The sequence below is a fragment of the Camellia sinensis genome, chromosome 5 (assembly GCF_055761805.1).
Source record: "Camellia sinensis isolate YWXY chromosome 5, ASM5576180v1, whole genome shotgun sequence".
Classification (NCBI taxonomy): domain Eukaryota; kingdom Viridiplantae; phylum Streptophyta; class Magnoliopsida; order Ericales; family Theaceae; genus Camellia; species Camellia sinensis.
This window is the reverse complement of record NC_138965.1, coordinates 47511363-47520832: the sequence shown is the minus strand read 5'-3', so window position 1 is coordinate 47520832 and position 9470 is coordinate 47511363.

Genomic DNA, 9470 nt, shown 5'->3' with positions numbered 1-9470 from the left:
TGGGTTTCAAAATAACGAATTGTTGTTGGTTGTTGATATATAGACCATTGGGTCAATATTGGGAAATGGGGTAGAAAACCCTAATTGGTTGTATAAATTAATTGGTATAATTAATTTGGGAAAATTGTGATTATATGGAATTGAGTTGGGAATAATGAAATTGGCTCATTATATAGTAGAATAGTGGAGTTGGATTTATTAATCGCTCACTTTTGAAAACATTGATATTTTATCTGTTGGAGCTTTTATTATCTGTTTAGAAATAATTGCTTGGGCTACCGATGGTGGGTAGTTTTGATTGTTGCAGACAATACATGATGATTAGGCAAACTAAAACTAATCAATTGGATATGTCATAGAGTATGACTGTTGATAGAATACATTAACGTTATGTATTGATTGATTGTGTATATGACCTATGTGTATATACGTTGTGTGTGTGTGAGGAGATAAGGGATGTACTCCACGGTTTAGGGAAGATAGGGGATAGACCTCTAAACTGGATGTTGTTTGGGAGGAGATAGGGGATGGACTCCACTGATACAGCTCATATGCTTGTCAGTTAACGTGTTGATATAGCTTATATGCTTATCTATGAAAGTGTTGATACAGCTCATATGCTTATCTTTGGAAGTGTTGATATAGCTAATATGCAAATTTGTTGAAATGTGGATACAGTTTGTATGCTTATCTGTTGAGATGTTGATACAACTAGTATGTTTATCTATTGTAAAATGGGAAACGTTTAATATGAGTCACTGTCTCGTATAAGTGGTTGGCCAGGTTCTAAGCCGTTGATGTAAATCGTGAAATTGATAAGAAATGGAAACTGAAATGAAACATGAACATAGTGGTCATGAAATGGAAATGGGTTATGAATTGATTTATGGAAATTGAACATTTATCAATTGCTAATGTCTTAGTTATTGCTCATACTGTGTTTAGCATATTTCTACTGAGCGTTGGTTCACTCTATATGGGACATTATTTTCAGGTACAGGTAGTATGCCACCTCCAAGGACATAGCTTGGATGATGATGAGAGTTGAAGACTCTTTTTGTTTATTTTGTTTGTATTACATGTATATCAAGCCAAGGGCTTATCTTGTATAGAGTTAGTACTCTTCTTTTGTGTAACCAGGTGTTGACTTGGAAAGCTGTAAGCCCATAGGGCATTTGCTTTTGTTGTTAACACGTAATACTGTTGTAAGAACTACTCTGATGAATAGAAATGGTTGGTTTCTTTTATATCAATGCATGTCTAAAGTGATGGGTTTTATGTATTATTTTGAGGGCGTTACAATAATGCTAAACAACATAATAGAAGAAGGCTCTGATACCAATTGTGAGAATTAAAATAATTCAAAAAGAAAGAAGAATGCCTCCGTTCATGATATTCAAGCCTTTGAATCTTGTTCTTGATTGATTAAGTCTTGAATGTATAAACAAAACCACTCACAAAACACAAAACACAAAACACTTTTACAAAACCATATGAAAAAGTGAAAAAAATAGAGTTTCAAGCCTATTCTATTCAAAAAAACAACGTCTGTGTTTTGATGGCTATCACAGGCATATATAGATAGGCTTGGACCCATGATCCAAGTGTAACTCCTCATAACTTCCCACCATCAGAGAAGTTGTAACTTCCCATGAAACCACTTTATGGGGTAGTGGACATGATTTACATTACTTACCCATTACCCATTAAACTAATTAAATATATAAAATATTTATATAATAATAAAAATAAATAAAACAAACATGTGGCATTTGTGCCACTTTATGGATATTCTTACATCTTTATCATCTACCTAATTGATTTGTGTAAAATTTTCATCGTCTTTTTTGCTCTATGTGCTTTCTTTGTACATAGTTCTGATATATTGATTATAATTGCCTAAGTTTCTTTATCATGTACTTCACTTTTGTAGAGAAAACCCAATATATATAAACAAATTATGATAATGTAAACTATGAAAACCAAACAGTCGATCGCATTTTGGTATATTGATTTTTAATTGCTTAAGTTTCTTTATCATGTATTTCACTTTTGTAAAGAAAACCCAATATCTATGAATCAACTATGAATCTATGATAATGTTAACTACGAAAATATGCAAAACAGTCTTGGCCTTCCAAGTGGATGGTATAAAAATATACATTAGTGGCTTTTCAAACTCACATATTTTTCCAGATTTGTTCACAAATATTTTAAGGTGCATCTAGATTATTTATATCTAAAAAGTTTTAAAAATTTGGCTAAAATATGAAAAACTTATTTTAAAGACAAAAAAATAAAATAAAATAACTCAAAAATAATTTTCAAAATGAAACCAAAAATATTTATTTTATTGTCGAACAATTTGATCCTACAAAAATAAAAAATACAAATCAGTTGATTGATCATCCAAAAATTATCAATATTGAATTTACATTTTTAGATAAAGATTTAATTGCAAAAAAGATAAATATGTTACCTATAATAACTATTCTTTTAACGATTAATAAAGTACCACATTATTTGGATTGTAGGAACTCATACATATTAGGTAGGATAAAAACCTTCTTGATTTTGTTTTGTAGATAGAATAGTCAGTTTAAATTTAAACTCATAGTTATCATCCATTTTAGAAAGATAATAGTATGGAAATGAGTCAATCTCATTATATGTTCATTCCTCTACAACCGAGTGCAACTTTTAGATTGTGAGGCTACTCAAAGGAGCATTATGTATTCTCACATTATTTACTAGGGAAATCAGTGTTTGGGAGGCAAAAAAAATTTCAAACAAAATTTCAGTGCCACATCAACAACTTTTGTATGATTATAAATAGCAGCTAATGGTAGAGGCAAAATTGATCCAAAATCAAATAATTTAGGTATAAAATTGATTATATTAAAAGAATAGAGGTTATTGATTTTTGAGTAATAGTTTACGGGGTAAAATAATATATTTCCTCTTCAATGCTTCTTAAAGAGATTGTGATTCCAATTTCAGTTGTAAATTTGTTAGACATTACAATAACAAACATGCGCGGAATTTCTACACTGAACTCATCTATTATCAAGGAAGATGCAGTCTAAATGCAAATTGTTTGCACATAATTTGGAACTTAAGTTTATGGGTCAATTGTAATATGAATTGGATAGTTATGTGAAATTGTCAATGCTAAATGTGTTTTATGTTCTTTTTGCATCTATTTTGCGTTATATATTGTAATGCTCCTTATTTTATAAAACTTAGTTTATTAAGTATAAACCATTTCAGTTATCCATTCTCATTACTCAATTAAATTATACATGCAGAGTTTGATAATTATCTTAAATTGGAATGACATTCATAAACAAAATCAGAGGACTAATAAATGCCCCTACCTTTTTGCATTGGACCCCTCCCACCCCCCAAAAAAAAAAAAAAATCTAATTCTTTGGCCTTTCATCTTCCAAAAGTGCTCTCCACTATTTCCAACTTTGCCCATTTTCTATGCAGCCCTCTTTCTTCGACAGCCTTCATTCCCCATATGTTTCCTACTCCAGCCACCCCCTTCTCCATTATCACAGCACCGCTATCACCTCCAACCACTGTCATCATCGTAACCTCCTCCTCATTTTTTTCCACCACTGTGCCGCTGCCTTCACTGCCACCACCCACTACCGCTGACATAGCTTCTTCAACTTTTTCTTTTTTTTTTCTTCTTCCTCCTTCTCTCGAAACACTAACCTTAATTCCATCACTGTCCACCAACACTGTCGACCACACCTTCCCTTACCCTCACCACTAGCTGCCAATGCAACGCCCTGAAATAAATGCAATAAATCAGCCCCCAACAACATATACACAATGACATAAACAAACTAATAATCTTTCATAAATCAGAGTTAATTTACAAAAAGTGACACATGCGATATATATTCATAAACTCTACCCTAAATCTATAGCTTGTGATACCAACTTAAAGATCAACAAAATATATGCCTTATAGGCTTACATCTTTCCAAGACTATGCTTGGCTACAACAAAAGAGAGTTTTAAGCTCCATACATATAAATCCCTAGGCTTGAATAAATATTAAATACAAAATGACAAAACAAAGCCTTCACCTCCTAACTCCTCCCAAGCTAAGTCCTTGGAGGAGGCACGTCACCAGCACCTAAAAATGGTTTTCCAAGTAAGGTGAACCAAAGCCCAATAGAATCAATCTAACACAATATATGAATATTAACAAAGATATAAGTATCATGCACATGTTCAATTCCCAAATGATAGATCTTCTACAACCTTTTCCAACACCATGTTATATCAAACTTACATCTCCATCCATTATTTATTCCCACTTCATTTAGTCAACCAAACAGAGGATACACCCCATAGGCCTCCAACATAATTATCATACAAAATACATTCACTTGCCATTTTACAAAAATTTTGTCCACGGGAATTGGCACCGATGTATACGCATGGTTTTTAGGACTTTCACCCTAGACAAACAAGCCAACTTAGTTTAATAGAATCCATCCCCTTTGCCCTCCCAAACACGGAGTATATCCCCTTTCTCCTCCCAAGCATCATACATGTACAATGTATATAAATCATAATCATATTCAATTATAATAGCTAAGAGATTTGTTTCAATTTGCCTAATCAACATGCAATTTCTACAACAATCCTGGGTATCCTTCACCGATAGTCTAAAACAAATATTTCTAAACAAATATACAATCTTTATAACAGGTAAATTATCTAAATTTCCATAGGTGCGAGATAATGCATATCTAATTCCACCTTTATATAAACACCCATCCAATTTCATATTCCCAATACCAATTTCATTATTTATGCAAAATAATTATTCAAGACATTTTAGGGCAAAACCCTCTTTTTCCCAATCTCATGCCAAACACCAAAATCAACCATTTTAACACACAAGCTCATATCTACTCCCGTAACCATTTCCAATACGTTAATTCAAAAACCCCTCTTTTGATTTTAAACCAAACCCTAGGTTTGTTCAAAATCACAACAAGTCTCAACATTTCTTACCCATCAACAAATAACCAAGTTAAAACTCATAGAAGAGTGTAGAAAGTCCCTACCTCAAAGTGAGAAGACGAGCAAAGCAAAGGGGAAACTTTAAAGACACTGAAACCCACTTTTGTTTGGATAAAAAGAGAGCTCACAACGTGCTCTACCTTTTTAACAAAGGCACAAGGGTGGAGAGATCACTAGATCTAGATAAAAAATAGAGAGAGGGTAGGTTTTAGAGAGAAAGGGTCTCAACTTTAGGGTTTGTAGAGAATTAGATCTGAAAAAATGATGTAAAAAGTCATTTTTGCGAACTGATATGCGCACAGTATACTCGAGCGCAAGAGTTGATGCTTGAGCGTCAGACACAATAATTTGTTCCGCTCGAGCGTAAGAAGTGACGCTCTAGCACCAAGGCACAAAACAATAGGGCATTACCGCTCAAGCTCAAGAAATGACGCTCGAGAGCAGAATACACACATCCAATAGTTTTGCAGACAATAGACCAATGGTCAAGAGCAAGAAAGGCCGCTCGAGCGTAGAGAATGCCGCTCGAGTGTAGAATACACCCTCCTAGTAGTTTTGTAGACCTGCAAAAGTATTGAGAGTTTACAAAGCCCACTCGAGCGCAAGAAGTGTCGTTCGAGCGGAAGAGAAAAAAATCTGGGCAACACAAGGTTTGAAAACCAAGCAACCAACCTGTTCCAAACACAACTACTACAACCCAATAGCCAAACTCAAGCAAGAATAAGGGGAAAAAAGACATGAACAACATTCAAAAATCATAAAACCAGAGTCCAGAATGCAATATGGGTTGGATCAAGGTTAGAATCGTTATAACCTCCTCCCTTAAAGAATTTTGTCCCAAAAATTACCAATTAAGTTTCAAAACCAAGTTTTAACAAATTACCATAATGATTGCAAATCAATTTCAACCTCATGACCCATCCACCAGTCATTTGATCCCGTCAACATGATGAATGAATCGTCAATACTGAATACACCATTCATATTTCCAAAACATATACAATGTTTATAATAAACTCGCATTTCCAAAACATAAACAACATATACAATGTTTCTATATTTCCAAAACATATACAATATTTTCATATTTCATTAACATTACAACAATACAATACATGTTCAAACTTTCACAAATAAATCCAGATATTTCTCATGGACTTCCAACTCACGTTCCCAAGTTGCTTTCTCAACTCCGTGATGTTTCCACAATACTTTAACTAAGGGAATTGTCTAGCCTCACTAGACTTGGTCCCAGGTATCCAAGACTCTCACCGATCTCTCCTCATACGAGGCATCCTCATCTACCTCTAAGTCGATCCAATCCAACACATGCAATGGATCCAGCTCATACTTCTGAAGTATGCTAATATGAAACACATCATGAATCTCAAAAAGTTGAGGCAACAAGGCCAAACGATAAGCTACCTCTCCAATCTGCTCAAGGATCTTAAAAGGCCCAATGAACCGAGGGGACAACTTCCCACTCTTTCCAAACCTCATCAAACCCCTCCTTCCAAACCTCATCAAACCCCTCCTAGGTGATATCCTCAAAAAGACATGATCCCCCACCTCAAAAGACAAGGGTCTCCTCCTACGGTCGGCATAACTTTTTATGGCGACTCTGAGCCGTAGCTAACCTTTTACAAATAAGTGTAATTTTCTCCGTTGTTTCTCTGACCAACTCTGGACCCCCAACATAGGTGCATCACCCACCTCGACCCAACACACAAGGGATTTACACGGTCGACCATACAAGGCCTCAAATGGTGCCATGCCAATGCTCGATTGGAAGCTATTATTATAGGCAAAATCCACTAAGGATAAGTGCCTCTCTCACAAGCCCTTAAAGTTAATAACACAACCCCGAAGCATATCCTCTAAAATCTAAATGGTGCGCTCTAACTGTCCATTGGTCTGAGGATGATATGCTATGCTAAAAGTCAATTTCGTGCCCAAGGCACTCTGTAGGCTCTGCCACAACCGAGCTGTGAAACGAGGATCTTTATCCGACACAATTATCATTGGGGCCCCGTGCAACCTCACTATGTCCCTAATGTAAAGGTCAGCAAGATGATCTACTGAGCCACTCACACGCATAGGAATAAAGTGCACTGACTTCGTCAACTGGTCAACTACCACCCAAATTGCGTCACTACCCCGCTGAGTTCTAGGAAGACCCAAAAAACATCCATCGTGACATGCTCCCACTTCCACTTCCACTTGGCCATAGGCATGGGTTATAGCAAACTCGTTGGTCTCTAATGCTCGGTTTTCACTTATTGACAAGTAAGGCACCTTGATACAAACACGAATACATCCTTCTTCATAATACAAACACGAATACATCCTTCTTCATAATACAAACACGAATACATCCTTCTTCATACCTCTCTACCAAAACTGGTGACTAAGATCGTGATACATCTTTGTGCCTCCCGGATGCACCACAAGGTGTGAATGGTGAAACTCTCGAAGTACTTCCTCTCGGTAAGACTCGGGCATGATGAAACGGTCATGGTATCTCACACTCAGGTCGGGATACATATTCAAGCCCCTCTCTACCTTCCCACTAGAGATCTTCTCCCTGAGTGATTCCATCTCAAGGTCACCCTTCTATGCTTCTATCACTCGATTCATAAGTATAGGTTGTACAACTATCAAAACAAGACTGCAAACTTAACGGACTTGCCAAGATGCAAGTCAAACTCTCCAATAGCACCCAACATCTCATATTCCCAGATAGCGATAAAAGCTACACTGCTAATGGATTTTATACTCAAGGCGTCAGCCACAACATTTGCCTTTCCCGGGTGATAATGTAGCTCGAAATCATAATCCTCCATAAAGTTCATTCATCTCCTCTGCCTCAGATTCAAGTCTTTATGTATAAACAGATATTTCAGACTCTTGTGATTAAAAAATACCTCAAACTTCTCACCATACAAATAATGCCTCCAGATCTTCAAGGCAAAACTAATCGCTGCTAACTCTAGGTCATGAGTAAGGTAGTTCCTCTCATGTGTTTTCAACTGCCGCGAGCCATAGGCTACTACCTTTCCCTCTTGCATCAGAACACAACCCAAACCTTCCTATAAGGCATCATAATATACCGAATAGCCCAAACCCGTCTCTGGAATAATCAATACTGGAGCAGTGATAAGTCTAACCTTAAGCTATTGAAATGACTTCTCACATGTCTCATTCCACACAAACTTTACTCCCTTCCTCGTCAATCTAGTCAATGGTGAGGCTAGCCTAGAGAAATCCTTCACGAATCTACGATAATACCCGGCCAACCCCAAGAAACTATGGATCTCGAAAGCATTCTTAGGTTGCTTCCAATCTTGCACTGCCTCTATCTTGGATGAATCTACATTCACCTCTTTCCCGGATACTACATGGCCTAAGAACTTAACTTCTTTCAACCAAAATTCACATTTCCCAAACTTAGCATATAGTTTGCGGGCTCTAAGTAACTCAAGTACTACCCGCAAGTGTTCCTCATGCTCCTCCTCAGAGGGTGAGTAAATCAAGATGTCATCCACAAAGACAACCATAAAAAAATCTAAGAACTCACGGAAGATCCGGTTCATCAAATCCATAAACACAGCATGTGCATTGGTTAGCTCAAAGGAAATTAGTAGAAACTCATAATGGCCATACTGCATACAGAATGCCGTCTTCGGGATGTCTTCCTCCCTCACTCTCAACTAATGATAACCCGATCTCAGGTCTATCTTAGAGAAGCAACAAGACCCCTTCAACTGATCAAACAAATCATCTATGCAAGGCATTGGGCATTTGTTCTTAACAATTACCCAGTTTAACTTCCGGCAATCAATACAAAGTTGTAACGCATCATCTTTCTTTTTGGAAAAAAGAGTCGGTGCTCCCCAAGGTGAAGTACTAGGGCCAATAAAACCCTTATCCAATAATTCCTGGAGTTGAATCTTCAACTCACTCAATTCAGTAAGTGCAAATCTATGGTGCCACAGAAATCAGTGCCATGCCAAGCACTAAATCAATAGAGAATTCAATCTCTCGGTGAGGTAGTAAACTAGTAAGATCCTCCGAAAAAACATTAGAGTATTCACAAACTACCCTTGGCAACTCAACTAGGACTTCATCACACTCAGTACTCAAGAAGTTAGCAAGAAGGCAACTAAGCTCACTCTACCCACGCAGATCATACACCAGTGATAAGACTCTATCAACCTGGTTTCCCAAGAAATAAAAACAATCACCGCTCAGGGTACATATAGTAACCCTCTGGTGGTACCAGTCTATAACAGCCCAGTATGATGACAACCAGTCCATACCCAATATAATATCAAAACTAGACATATCAATCAATACGAATGCAAAAGGAAGTTAGCGATCGACAACTTCTATGTCACAACCCCAACAGCCCTACTTCA